This window comes from Hakea prostrata, chromosome 7 (genome assembly GCF_041222555.1).
Source record: "Hakea prostrata isolate BN-2017 chromosome 7, UWA_Hpros_2, whole genome shotgun sequence".
Classification (NCBI taxonomy): Eukaryota; Viridiplantae; Streptophyta; class Magnoliopsida; order Proteales; family Proteaceae; genus Hakea; species Hakea prostrata.
The window spans coordinates 41,881,569-41,897,321 of NC_142606.1; the positions used below are offsets into that span (position 1 = coordinate 41,881,569).

At 41.2% G+C, this 15,753-nt stretch overlaps 1 pseudogene; it reads left to right on the plus strand.

Annotated features, from left to right (window-relative positions):
• Window positions 1-949: 949 nt before the first annotated feature.
• LOC149011208 (receptor-like protein 6) lies at window positions 950-4,548 on the plus strand (annotated as a pseudogene).
• Window positions 4,549-15,753: the final 11,205 nt, after the last annotated feature.

The following is a 15,753-nucleotide window of genomic DNA, read 5'->3' on the forward strand; positions in this document are numbered from 1 at the left end:
AACTAGGAGAAGACTGGGGAAATTTATAACTTTATCCAAGAAAATATAAGTAAATCCATTGTTATCACACTTTTTAAAAGAAAAGTCGATTTTCCATTTTAAAAGACAATCACCGTTCCATTGCATATGGAAATTTGAAAACTCTAAACCACCTGGAGAGGCATCTTTCCAAACTCTATAATGACTTTCTCATACAAAAGAAGTCTTAAAGTGTTTGCTTCACCAAAAAGGCGTCTTTGCCAAGATGACCCATCACTGACTAAGGAGTCATAAAGCGTTTGCCCAAATGACCCGCAACACACTAACAAGTCTTAAAGCATTTGCTTAGATAACCCATCACTCACTAAGGAGTCTTAAAGTTAATTAAGTTCTTTCTTTCGGTAGTCTTAAAGCTAAGTTTACATCTTATAATCTTCAAGATTTGACTCTTAGCCTCACCCCCATAAGACCCATCATGCAGTTAAGGTCAAGGAAAGAAAGCTAGCTAGCAGCAACTAGATGCATTAGTTTCTTTTCTTCTCTTTTTCACTCTCTTTCGTCCATTATTAGTTTGTCTTTTGTCTAGCTTATTTGTTCCAAAAATTCATACACGCCTACAGGAACATTTTTGGTTGATCCCAAACTGAACTGATATTGAATTAAGAGAGGCAGCTTGGATAACTCAGCTGTAGAATTCCCTCAGCTTCATTGGAGTTGAGACAATTTGGGTGGAATGACAATAGTGATTAAAACAAATTTGAAAGCTCCAAATGGTCCCCTCGGGGAACATTATAAGAAATTATACAGCAGAGTAGATGGCATTGATTTGTAGAAAAAATCACTTCTGGGGCTTTCACCCCCAAAGATCCGTAAGGCACTCACCATGGAAAAAAACTTTATCATGCCCGTAAATAACGTTTCTATTAGGATCCTTCTTAGAGATTGTCTCATGCATGGTTTTGTCTATAAATAAGCAGCAAGAAGAACTCCTTCATGCATCAGTCATCTAACATTTACAAAACTTATACCTTTTCTAGTTCCTTTGAAGAAATTTATAAGGCAAGCATGTGCTGGCAACTGCTTTTCTTACTAGTGCTGTTTCAGGCTTGTTTCCTTTCTTCTCCTTCTCCTTCTCCTTCTTCTTATTTATGTCTTCATGATGAGCACTCTGCTTTGTTGCAATTTAAGCAAAAGCACTACCATGTCTCTATAAACTATCCTACATCTCTCAACTCGTGGAAGCCAAATACTGATTGCTGCTTCTGGGAAGGCATCTCTTGCGATGGCACTACTGGTCATGTAGTTGGCCTTGCTCTCTTCAATTCGTCGCTCCATGGTTCCATCCATTCCAATAGTACCCTCTTCAATCTCCTTCAACTTCAAATGCTTGACATCTCAAGGAACAGTTTTGAACACTTTGCACCATCAGGCTTTGTAAGACTCTCTGGATTATGGCATCTCAACCTCTCAGCTAACTCTTTTTCAGGACAATTCCCATCTGAAATCTCAAATCTTACCAATTTGGTTTCTCTTGATCTTTCTTCGAATAGCTTTCTGGGCCAAATCCCATCTGAAATCTCAAATCTAACCAAGTTGGTTTCCCTTGATCTTTCTGCTAACTACTTTCTGGGCCAAATCCCATCTGAAATCTCAAATCTCACCAAGTTGGTTTCTCTTGACCTTTCTTGGAATGAATTTCAACTTGAAATCCCAAATCTGAGGGCATTTGTCCAAACTTTAACCATGTTAAGAGAACTCCATCTTGATCAGGTGAATTTGTCGGCTCAAATAAATAGGGATTGGTGTCATCACTTATTATCTGCACTCCCTAACCTTCATGTTTTGTCATTGACTGATTGTTCACTTACAGGTCCCTTGGATGCATCGATCTCGAGCTTTCATTCACTGACAGAGCTACATCTTGAGTCCAATGAGAATCTCGTTTCCAAGATACCAAGTTCTTGGATGAACCTTACTTCTCTCACTGTCCTTAATCTTCATGGTTGTGGGTTCTATGGAGACTTTCCAAGTAGTGTTTTTCTTCTACCTAAGTTGAGTTACATAGACTTATCTTTTAATCCACTTCTCTCAGGGCACTTGCCTGAATTCCCTCAAATAAACGCTAGTCTTCAATATCTGTATGTTGAATGGACAAAATTCCAAGGGAGGTTGCCAAGTTCGATTGGGAACCTCAAGTTCTTGAAGGATTTATATCTTGATCATTGTAACTTATCAGGACCAATCCCTCCATCCATTAGTAATCTAACCCATCTTGAGGGACTATTGTTGAACAACAATTTGCTCCAAGGGCCCATCCATTTTTCTCTGTTTTATCTCCCATCAATGTATCAGTTGGACTTGTCCTTTAACCAATTCAATGAGATCGTAAATGAGCCTCCTCCTATTTACAACATCTCCTCTCCTTTCTCTAATCTACTAGTGCCACAAATTTTATTAAGTGACAACCATTTGAGAGCAGAAGACCTGATGAGTTTGATTTCTAAGATCAAAGGAACAATTGAAGTCCTTGACCTTTCATTCAATGATTTTGGCAACCTAGGACAAGATATAAATCTTTCTTATGATGGTTTTCCAAGCAGTAATCATAGTGGTGACATCAACTTTTCCAATGCTAAATCTTTGGCCATAAATTTGAGATCTTGCAACATTAGTAAATTCCCAGAAAATTTCCTCAGAGATCAAGAGCTAGAACTTCTAGACCTTTCCTAATAGAATTAGTAAATCTTTCCTCAAGAATCGGAGCTAGAACTTCTAGACCTTTCCTATAATAGAATTAGTAAGTTCCCAAAGTTCCTTAAGGATCTCAAGGAAGTGAACAGTCTACTTATTGGTGCCAACATAATTGGTGGTGAGATACCCAAATGGATATGGCTACAGAGTTGTAGAGAGTTGAACCTTTCTAACAACAAGTTCACAGGTCTGGAATTGCCATTACCTGATCACTCCTTCAATACATTAGAAATACTTGATCTTCACTCAAACATGATGCAAGAATGTCAGTCATCTTCTCCATGCTCTCCCCAAACATTTGATGAGTATGACAGGGAGGTTGTATCCCATATCTTAGGGAATCTCACTTCCTTTTTCTTTGAAACCACCTATTTCTTCTCAATTTCAAACAACAAATTAACTGGAAAAATCCCTTCCTCAATCTGCAAGGGTAGCAATCTTGAGGTCTTGGATTTGTCGAACAACCAATTGAGTGGCAACATTCCAACATGCCTCAGCAATAGCAATTTGGGTGTGATAAATTTGCAAAGGAACCAATTACATGGGCCCATTCCTCATGATTTCAAAGATGGCTGCAATCTGCATACACTGAAACTCAATAAAAACAATCTCCAAGGAGACGTTCCAAGGTCATTAAGCAACTGCAAGTCACTCACAGTATTGGATATTTCAGACAACCAGTTGAGTGGTACTTTTCCTCATTGGTTGGAAAATCTCATTGAATTGCAGGTTCTAGTTCTAAGGTCCAACAAATTTGGTGGTTCCATTGCTCAACCTGTCCAAGCTCATTCTCCTCCCTTCCCAAGCCTTCATGTCATTGATATCTCTTTCAATAATTTTACGGAGATTTACCATTGCAATACATTCTTCATTGGACGGTAATGATGTGTAACAGGTATCTATATGACTTGTATTACCATGGTGCAAATAATTCTGCATACTATCAAGACACAATTGTGATTACTGAGAAGGGAACAGAGCTGAACATGCAGAGAATTTTAATTGCCTTCACCGCCATTGATCTATCTAGCAACTTCTTTGTAGGAAAGATCCCGGATGCATTGGGAAACTTGAAAGCACTCAATGTGTTAAACTTGTCTGGAAATAGCCTAACAGGACAAATTCCATTTACGATGGGAAATTTAAGTGGTCTTGAGTCACTAGACCTTTCCAGAAACAAACTCTCTGGAGAAATCCCAATGCAATTGGTAAGTTTGACATTCCTTGAAGTCTTGGATCTATCTTACAACAACTTAATAGGAATTATTCCACAAGGGAGCCAATTCAACACTTTTTCAAATGCTTCCTATGCGGGAAATGCAGGATTATGTGGTTTTCCTTTGACAAAGAAGTGCGGAGTTTTACCTCCCGCATCGACAATCCAAAAAGGAGATGATGATGATGATTATGATGATGAAACATGTTTGTTCGATTGGAGGTTTGCTTTGGCAGGATATTGTGCCGGTGTTATAGTTGGATTGGTTGTTGGACGAGAGTTATTTTGGAGAAAAAACAGATGTTTTGAGTTCATTTCTAGGCTTGTGGTGTCCAAGCAGAGGAAAGGGTCTAGCAAAACCAAATGCCAGAATAGAGAGAAATGAATCCATATCCACAATGAAATTTCCTATATTTGCTTTCGTAATTTTGTTCTTTTATTATGTTTGTACGCTTATGTGTACTTGTCTTTGGGTTGAGTCAGATGTTGAGCCCCCTTTAAATGTATCTATATTTAATATTTTCTACAGGAAAATTTTAGAGACACCCTTAGATATATAATGAAAAGCACAAAAAACCCAAGTGTATGCTAAATTGACATAAACACCCGAAAATATTACCTTAAATTGCACTAGATTACACTATGCAATATATTACATTAAGAGTCATCATTTTTTATCTTGTAAAATTCCAAAAATCCCCTTCATATCATGGAAGGGTAACGTCCTAACGTGTTTCATATCGATTCAATCTCCCCTAGCTTCTCGAGTCCGAATCACATCCCTTGATGCTTCTTCACCACAAAACTCGATGGGGTCTATGTTGAACCCCACTAGGGTCACTACGAAATTTATTTATTATTATTCAGATGTGAGTACCACCCCCATTTTGTTGTGAAGAAGCTTGGGGGAGAAGTTTGTGCTACCCCCGACCGGGAAATGATCCACTATATTCCCTTGTTTGCCTCGAGTGAGCTCTCTCTTGTTGCAAGTCTGCCTGGATTATGTGCAGCGTGGCTCTTCGCTTCACTTTGGAAAAAAATGAATTTCTATCAATTTATTTGAGAGGATAAAGAGCCTCCTCAGTGCCTTCCCCCTCCAACCATCTCAGGTCTTATTTCATATCTTGTCTCTTTTTTGTTTTTTTTTTAGTTAGTTCCTTTCTCAATTTCTTTTATTTGCCAAACCAAGAAACTATATATATAAACACACATCCATTGTTTCATAGCAAAATTAGTAAACCCTGAATGTATACAGAGTTGGTGTCTAATGAAGGAGCTATTTTCAGACCATTATGTTGGTGCAACCTAGAGGGGGGTGATTAGGTTGCAACTAGTGGATTGTCCCAATTTTTTGGTTTGTGCAAAAATACAAGGTAAATTGAGAATTCAAATGAATTTAAACAATGACAAGCAATCACAACACAAGATTTATAGTGGTTCGACTTTACAAGTCTACGTCCACTCCTCTCTTGGCCTCAAGAGAGATTTCCACTAATGATTCTCTTTCAATACAATGGGTAGAGATCAAACCCTTACAATAATCTTTGTTTAGCAAGTAGGGCAAGAGCACCCGTTAACAATCCTTGTTTACGGGCAAGAGCACCCAAGCAATCTTTGTTCACGGGCAAGAGCACCCAAGCAATCTTTGTTCATAGGCAAGAGCACCCAAAGACCATTTCTAATCTACCTAGACTAGAATTGAAACAATTACAAAGGAAGGATGTTACCTTACAAGAGGTGTGACACTTTATCTCTTGTGTGAATGTGATGCAATGTGAGTTGTATGCTCAAATGGAGTTGTATGCACCACCTACGCCTTCAATCGCTTCAAACTTGACTTTCACAAGCTTACTTTGTACCTTGGTATTGTTCTTCAAGGTTGGGAGAGGGTGAGAGGCAAAGCACAAGGCTTTCTTGCAATTTGAGAGCTTTAGGATCACTTGGGGAGTGGGTGATCAAGTGTGTGTGTTTATACTCTCAAATGAGGTGAATTGGGTTTATATAGAGCACCTTTGAGTGCCAAAACCCCATCCCCAACGGATAGAAAACGGATACATTTTAAGTCCACTTTTCAGCCCAGACAGACGTCCGTCTGAAAAGAGCCGTTAAACTAGCCGTTATAGGCTGTTTTTACACCAAACGGAATTCCGTCTGGGCAGACGGTCATCCGTCTCAGAAAAGAGCCGTTGCAAACTAGCCATTACTGGCTAAGTCAGGACCAGATGGGAAGCCGTCTGGCTTTCTATTTCTGAGAAACACAAACCAAACGGTCAGCCGTCTACTCAGACGGCTGCCCGTCTGAGCTCTGTTTTGCTGAATTAAGTTGGGGTTTGGACATGGCTTAGGTTTTTGGACTTTTTGGTCAACCCTAAGCATTGTACACCTCACTAATGTGTCCTAGGTCACTCTAGTAATATAAATTACATATAATTGATGCATTTACATGAATGTGTATGTGAGAGTGTCCTAAGCCCTAATTTAGCCTAAGTCTTGATCTTCGACTTGATCTTTGACTTGATTTTGTGCAACGGTCTTCATGTCCATCTTGGCATGGTCATCTTGACTTAGACTTCATGTCCATCTTCATGTCTATCTTGGCATGATCTTGGCTTTGACTTGAGCATATGGCTTTGAATTGGAGTTGGTCCACTTGTTCTCATCTTGAACTAAAACATCATAACTCAATATAGCCATTAGTAATTCATGCTTATTATCATCAAAACCAATAGAGGCTGATGTAGCAAATGCTGACATGGCATTTCCCAACAATCTCCCCCTTTTTGATGATGATAAACACATGAATGATTGGAAGATATGAATGATAATTAATAGCAAATAAAAACTCATTTATATACATGTTATTTACATGTTTTTCCATGGTGAATTCTAATTCATGTTTGTTATCATCAAAACATGGTGAATTCAAGTTTCATGTTTGTTATCATCAAAATCAATGGAAGCCGATGTGGCAAAATGCTGACATGTCATTTTCCAACACATTATTTACAAACCCAAAAAGAGAGAGAAGAAGGTCATATGGCCAATGCCTAACAGGACAAGGTAAAGCCTCGCATAAAGTCTTGTGGTTAGTGATGATCTTGACTAAAGAAAACTTCTCAAACACACCCAATTCATCAGCCGCAATAAGAGCATCCGCCATTGCCGCTTGTAGTTCCGAAGAACCGCTGCTTCTTCTTACCTTTAACAAAACACTAGCTCTTTTAACGTTTAAATAGAAGATAGCCAGCTTCGAGGGTGGCGCCTCCAAGGAAGAAGAAAATATTTCATTCATACTAATTATTTCGCACTTACAACTTATATACTGCTCCCTTCAAAACCCTACAATGCTTCCAATGCTAACCCTACAATTAATCCCTTACATCCCACTCCTATCTTGATCACAAAACCCCTTCCCACCATTAACTGATCCTTTTCCCCCTTTAAACATAATCCTTCAAATTTGCCTGTGGTTTCCTCTTATGGTGTGGTCTTGTTGCCACTGTGGTGGTGCTTTGCTCCTGCTCTTGTTTGTTGCCCATCGTGGCATTCGTGGTCCTGGGTGTGGTCCCCTGAATGTCCCTCTCACTCGCTCACATATCCCCTACACCAACTGAAGGTACGTTCTTCGTAACATTGCCCCCCATTCCGGTGAAACCTTGTCCTCAAGGTTCAGATCACAAGCAAGTTATCGGATTTAAAGACGTCCTCCCAAGTGGTGTCTTCAAGTGGAAAATCAGACCACTGCACCAGAACTTGGTCCACTGACTGGTTCCCTTGATGGACGTGACAATGATTTAGAATATCCAAAGGGAACAGCTAGGTGGTATCTGCCAAAATTGGTGGGGGAAACGACAGAATACTAGTTGTATCACCCACGAATTTCTTGAGCAATGAAACATGGAACACTGGGTGAATTCTAGCTTCGGTTGGGAGGTCTGGCTTGTAGGCAACCTTGCTGGTGCGAGCTATAATTCGAAGTGGCCCAAAGAATTTGCGTCCTAGTTTTTGATGAACGAGTAATGCCACAAAGATTTGCCAATAAGGTCAGAGCTCTACCCATACTAAGTCCCTGTTTGCAAATTTCACATCTAGTTGATGTTTGTCTGCTAAGTATTTCATCCTCTCTTGAGCACTGAGAAAGTTAGAGCGAAGTGTATGGAGCATGGAAGCTCTGGTTTGCACTTCTATATCTACCACTTCATTCTTTGTAGAGACGGGAATCTACTGTGCAAAGGTGGGTCGTGCACACCCACACAATGCCTCAAATGGTGTCATTCCGGTGGTGTTATGGAAGTATGTATTGTACCATAATTCACCAAGAGGAAGGTACTTAGAGTATATGTTGGGTTCATCCGCCACATAACTTCTGAGATATTGCTCCACGCATTTGTTTAAAGCTTCCGTCTAGCCATCTGTTTGTTGGTGGTAGGTGCTCCCCATGGCTAAAGTTGTTCCCTGAAGATGAAATAATTCCTGCTAGAAATTCTTGATGAACAGTGGATCATGATCAGACACTAGTGAATGGGGTATGCCATGCAATCTAATAATTTCATGGAGAAAAATCTCAAAAACATTTTTTCTTGTGATATTTTACTGCCCATTGCACAAAAATGTGCATACTTTGTCAAGCTGTCAACTACCGTTAAGATGGTGGTTTTCCCTTGTGAGTTGGGAAGGGAGGTGATGAAATCTAAAGAAGCATCCTCCTAAACTTTCTCTGGGATGGGCAGGGGCTGGAGGACTCCCTAGGAACAGCTACGATGGATTTCATCTATTGGCAAATAGCGCATTCCCTCATGAAATTGCGCACATCTGAACGGACCCCCATCCAATATGGATTCACTGTACCTGACGGTAGGTTCTGAGAAAGCCTGCATGCCCACAGATTGAAGAGGTGTGGCACTCCTGCAAGAATTGCAACCTCTGGGAGATGTTTCAAGAATCACCAGACGATGGTGGAAAAATAGCAACCCCAATTTTTTTCGAATATCCCTCCACCCCTGTAGGTTTCTCTAGCGAGTCATCCCGTAGTTGGCGGAGTTCAGTATCAACTTCAATTTCTGCTTTTAGATCATCCAAAAATGTTCAGCATCGGCATGGAGAATGTAAAAAGGGATGCCACTAGGTGTAGTTGGCAGGATAGAGCATCAGCTGCAGAGTTCTCCTTTTCGGGTTTATAGACGATGTCGAACGTGAAACCAAGGAGTTTTGAGAGCCAGTGTTGTTGCTTTGGGGTCTGGATGACTTGTGTGGTGAGCTCACACAAGCTTCACTGATTTGTAACAATGGTGAATTGCTGCCCAAGGAGGTATTGTCGCCACCGATTTATAGCCTGAGTTACCGCATACATCTCATGAACATATGTTGAGGCTAGCATCATCTTCGGTGGCAACTTCTTGTTGAAGAATGAGATGTGACGATGATCTTGAGATAACACTGCCCCTATTCCTTCTCCTGATGCGTCAATCTCCACTGTGAAGGGACAGTTGAAGTCTGGAAATGCCAATACCGGTGCCAAATAAGTGTTTGCTGAAGGCTTTCAAAGGCTTTCTGAGTTGCTGGCGTCCACATATAACTTTCCCTTTTTTAATAGTGCCATCAAAGGTGCTGCAACATGAGCATACCAGTGAACAAATCGAAAGTGATTACCCATTAATCTGAGGAAGCCCCTTAACATCATCAAAAATATACCAGCACATACCTCAATTCAGGCCTGAAATATCATTCATTGTTGCTTGAAACGTGGAAGGGAATTTGTTAACCCAAAGGGCATTACGAGAAACTCATAATGTTCATTGTGCATCCGAAAAACGGTCTTGTGTGTGTCCTCTTCCTTAAACCAAATTTGGTGGTAATCGGACCGTAAATCCAGTTTAGAAAAGATCTGGGCCCCATGGAGTTCATCGAGCAGCTTGTCTACCTTCGGGATTGGGAATGTATCCTAGATTGTCACCACATTCAATGCATGGTAGTCAACACAGAATCGCCATGTTCCATCTTTCTTCTTAATTAGTAATACGGGAGATGAGATGCACTAGTACTTGGCTGTATCACCCCAAATTCCAGCATGCCTTTCACTAGACGTTTTGTCACACCCCACCCAGCCGGTTCCGGACACTCCCGAATAACCGTGGGGGCGATACTCTCCACAGGATCTCGATTTGCGGCCAATCTAGAACAACAATATTATATAGCATAATCCAAGAGCAAGAATATAAAAGAAAGTGAATTTGAGGTTATTACAGTCACCCTTAAGATAAGTCAAAGCCAAAATCAGAGTTAAAAGAAAAAGATTGACATGAGTTATTACAACAAAAGTTTAAAAGTCAAACGGCACTCTAACAACGGAAAAAGAGAAAACAAACTAAAGCCAACCCAAGTAAAAGAATCTCTAAGCCTCATAATGGCTGGACTCCATAAGCACAATTTGCACAAGTACACATCCCATCATGCACCTCAGTGTCCTCGCTCGCCGGTCCCACATAGGACTCTACTGGCGGTGGACTCTCCAAGTAATATGAGTCGTCACAACCTGCAACAGAGTTTACAGAAAAGGAAACATACACAGGGGATGAGTTCCATAGAACTCAATGAGCCTAACGTATCACATACCATGTATAGATCATACACACACACCCATATCAATATATACGATCAATGAATAAAAGAATGAACATGAAAACATGAATCTAACTTCTACTATGTCGTCTCTATAGTAGACACGCTTTAAGATAACGCACCAACCTCCTTTGGGCAGTCTCATCACTCTTCCTCACGGCACTTAAGCCCGTCTGTTGGGTTCACCGCGGTAGTTGGGTTCTGTCACACCAACCATGGCTGGGATTAGGTCATCACTCTCTCACATCACCATTGGTTTGAGAGCTGGTGCATGTCAAGGATTACCCTAGCCCAATGCAAAGTCACTATGTCTCGTGCTACATTTGATCCGGATACCTTTCCTTATACCTATGTGCCCTTTTGGTTAGGTATCATTCTCACCTAGGAATGGTGTTCCTCACGCCGCCTAACCACTGTCTTTTGGTCTACCATTCTGTAGCGCTGTAGTCATCTACATATGCTAGGGTGGTTGCCGCTCAAGTCCCCTCATGACACTCAAGTTGTTTGTTGGGCGATCATGATGAGTCCCATTCTAACACATGTCTCTATACCACCACATGATAACCGTGGGTCTGTTTGATGCACACAGAGCCCCATCCATTGTTATCATGGGTCACTCAGCTTCAATACCCCTGCCGAAAGGGTAGTAGCATTCACGGGATTCTTGACCAATGCATCTAGACAAGCACACCAACTTTGAAAAGTGCTGGGGACGTCAGAGGACAGTGTCCCATATGACAGCCCCTGATTACCCGAGCTAGCAGTACCAAGATAGGTAATCCCCATTTCACAGTCACATTCATCCACATGCATCAATCAAGTAAAATAATCAATCACATAACCACATATGATTCACATGTAATCGTTTAGTCGGAAATATAGTAAGACAAGCAGGATTATCGAGATTATATAAGGTAGCGGCAATCATCATGCAATGCTACATTATTCACAGTCTAGATACACAATGCAATTACATAATATGTGAAATGTTATACCTGTTAATTGAGCACTCATGCATAAAGTCCCACAAATTCACAAAATTAACGAATGCCCAAGACTCAATTAACCTAGCAAATAAATACGCTAAATAAGATTCATATAGGGATTCAATTTGAACACAGATCAAATGTGGGTTACTTGGGTATTAATTCTAGTTCAACAAGGCGGGTCAACTCATCCCCAATCGACCCGATTAAGTCGGCTGGCAGCTCACCTAGTCAACTCGGTTGAAAGTGCTTGGTTTCGCACGAGGTTCGACATAGACGTGCACAATAGCCGTGCGAATCTTTCTACAAAGTCGGAAAATATTCCCCTCAACCTAGGCCCCCCCAATATCATGTTTAAACAAAAATAACCATCAAATATCTCATGAAATTGGGCAAAAATTAGGTGAATTGAAGCAGACTTACCTCTTTACGTGATTAAACCTTCAAATTGCGATTCAACACCGTCAAAATACACAAACTCTTCTTCCCCAAGCTTCTTCTGCTCCTCTCTCTCCTCTCCCATTGGTTCTCTCTCCTTCAAGTCTAAAAATCCCGAATTTGGGTGAATTGGGAAAGTTAAAAAGCTTTTAGAAGGTGAAAAACCAATTTTGCCCTTTCCCGGGGTAGGGACAGTCGATAACTTATCTAACCAACCCTATCCGACCGCCCCCATATCTTCTTCATGCGAGGGCCGATTGCGATGGGCTTTGGAGGGTAGGTACCTTACACAATTACCTACTCAATGGTATACTTTACCTAAGATTCAAAGTCCTCTTGCGTAGCTTTCTGGGCATACCAAAATCTCACTTTAATGCCTTCAAGAGTAATTTTCTCTCTCCTGGTGAAGTGAAGCAAAGTGACCGGGTCTTTTTCTCTATCATCCAAGTCCATAGGTTCAACTTTTGAACTTTTGGGCTCAACTCGGATGGTTAAGAGTTGACCTCTTCTTGAACTCCTAGTACACAAACCAGAAATGCCGAGTTCGGGTTAGGATTTTTAGGGATTTCACACGTTTAATCTCAGCCTTCTGATAGTAAGGATATTTGTATGGCCTGACGTTCACTGGTTGGGCCTGGGTTTGCATACAAATATAGTGATCTTAGGCCCTATTTGGTGGAAACCCACTTGGTAATTCAAGCACATCCTCATATTCCTTTAATAGTGCTTGTAAATTCATATCTCCAATCTTATCTTGGCCCATTGGTCCGCTTAAAAACACTAGTTGGAACATCATAACTCCTGATTCTGTTTCTACCATTCATCAGATCTCACTGAAGTTGAGTTGTGCCACCTCTTGCCCTGTTTCTCCTCTGAGCATAACTTGCCCGCCGGTTGTTGTGAAGGTGAGTGATGGTTGGGAGTCATTGAACACCACAGGTCCTACAATTGCCAACCTCTATACCCCCAGCACAATATCAGCCCCAAATAATGGTAAGACGTATGCATCGATCGTAATTTTTCCAACCGGCAAGAATACTATTAACCCCCTAATCATTCTCTCACTTCTAATGCGGTTGCTGCTGCCCACCAAGACTGCCATTTTGGCCATCTCTTCAATCAGTACTCCAAGTGTTTCGCCACACGACCTTGCAAGAAATTATGAGTATGGCCTCCCTCGACCAACACCTCTATGGATACCTTTGCAATGCGTCTAGTAAACTTTAGAGTGGTAGGAGATGGCTCCCCAATGAGCACTAAATAGGTTATTTCAGCACTGTTCTCCTTGCGCTCAGCCTCCATCTTAGTTGAGTCATTTTCACTGGCTCCCACATCAACTTTAGTAATGGCTGGTTCATTGTTCCCATCATACTCCAATAAAAGGAGCTGGCATTGTTTACACAGATGCTCGGGGCTGTATTTCTCGTCATAGTTGCAGCTCAACCCTTTATCACACCTTTGTTGCATTTATGCCAATGTTAGATGCTTGATCGGAATTTTTTTTTGGGCGGGGGGGGGGGAGGTGGTGAAAGTAGGAAAGGTCTCGATGAAACTTGTTATGACTAAAATATCCATTGCCGGTTCATACTGGTCGAACCAATCTTAGCCGGGTTCGATTGAGAGATAAAGGAAGGATGATCAGCGACGTCCAAAGAGAAGCGATGATCCGACGGCTATGATTGAAAAATTGTTATAAGCGGGAAAGCTAGTATAAAAGCGAGGGAAGATTCATAACAAGGGAGGTCTCTAGAATCAACCAAAACTCTAAGCTCACTCTGATTGAATTCCATTACTAGCATTTTAGAAGCTCCAGAGAGCTCTGAAACATCATCTACACCATACTGACTAGATCGTCGGAGACGAGACGCCGATCAAGACAATCGGCTCCGTTTCTTACTGGTATTCTGTTTCTTTCAGGAGTGAGAGGTTGATCGATCGAAGAGCAAACCAGATCGAATCAGATCTGAGGAGTTCGGTGCAGAAAACTACGGTTCAAGGCGATCGGCAGAAATAGCACCAACATTTTGGCGCCGTCTATGGGAATAGTTTCAAAGCAGAAAGCTATGGCTCAATCACCTGAGCGGGAGGAGGAATTACCGATAGAAATGGCGAAAACAAGCCAGAGGGAGCCGAGGAGAGTAAATCCAAAAAGAAGAACGAGAGAAGTGGTTCCAATACCGCAAATCCCGATGATGCAGACTCGACAAAGGCAGAGAATGATGGAGGATCATTCTCCCCGTCCAACTGATCAGTTCGAAGGGCAAGAGAAGCAATTGGCGGATACATTGGCGACATCTCGTCCAGAGTTAGATCCAAATCTGATCACTGAGCGATTTGAGAGCATGCAACATCAAATCCTGGAGACACAAAATCTGATGAGGACATTCATCAAGCAAATCGGAGTACATCCTGAGGAAAGAGTTCCGGTCTTATCAGCTGGAAGATCTCGAACTTTTTCCCGAGCAAAGACGACCTCTTTCCCAAATTCTCAGATTCAAAAGTCAGGAGGAAGCCGAAGGAGGTCATCTCTTAAGGAAGGATCAGGAGAGAGTGCGGATCCAAACTATATTCCACTGGAGACTGAAGATCGAGAATCGTCCAGGGATGATCAATTGAGTCATATCTGGTTCAAAAAGAGTAGAAGCGTTGGGGATTGGAGAGATAAGAAAGAAACAGGAAGATCAGGAGATTGCAGATCTGATGTCTATGGATCAGAAATCAGTAAAAGATTTCGTATCCTTGATGATCAGATTCAGCGACTGGCGAACAAAGATGACGGAGAAAAATTTGAGGAAATGATGAACCAAAATCCATTTGCTAAGGACATTATGTCAGCACCATTGCCGCGCAATTTTAAACTTCCGACATTCACGATGTATGATGGAAGCACAGATCCAATGGAACACCTGGCTCAGTTCAACTCTGTCATGATGCTGGCAGGTAACTCTGAAGTTTTAAAGTGTCGCTCATTTCCATCTTCCTTGAAAGGATCTGCAACAACCTGGTTCTTCAGCTTATTACCAGATTCCATTAAGGATTTTAAGGATTTGATGAAAGTATTTTTTTCAAGATTCCAAAGTAGCATGAATAGCAGCAAAACTGTTGATAATCTAGCTACAATCCGTCAAAAATCAGGAGAATCGGTTCGAAATTACATGAAGAGATTCAATCAGGAGTCGATTCAAATTAAAAATTTGAATGAGGCGGTGGCATATGACGCTATGTTCAGAGGCCTAACAGTTGAGCATCTTTTGGAATTCCTGATCATGAATAAGCCGGCAAATATAGCGAAATTGACGACTCATTGTAACCAGTATGCAAATATGAAGGACATTCTCCAGGCAAGAAAAGAAACGCGACAAAGAAGGGAGTTAAGAAGAAAGATGATGGAGTTGTGAGATCTGATCGGAGAGAGCGAGAGGAATAGCGAGAGTTTTTCGAGAAATATTCCCGATCGTCAATACGTAAGAGACATCCCAAGACCATTCCAGGAAAACTATACTCCTCTCAACGCAAGAAGATCAGAAATTCTTATGCGAATTCAGCATCAGGGATTTATGAAATAGCCATTACCTATAATAGCAAAGGCGGATGAGAGGAATCCAAATAGATTCTGTAGATATCACAAAGATCATGGTCATGATACTGATGATTGCAGAATTTTGAAAAATGAAATCGAGCGACTAATCAATCAGGGAAGATTGGACCAATTTGTTCAAAGGAGAAATGGAGGCAACAGAAGAAATGCCGCTGATCAGCCGAGAA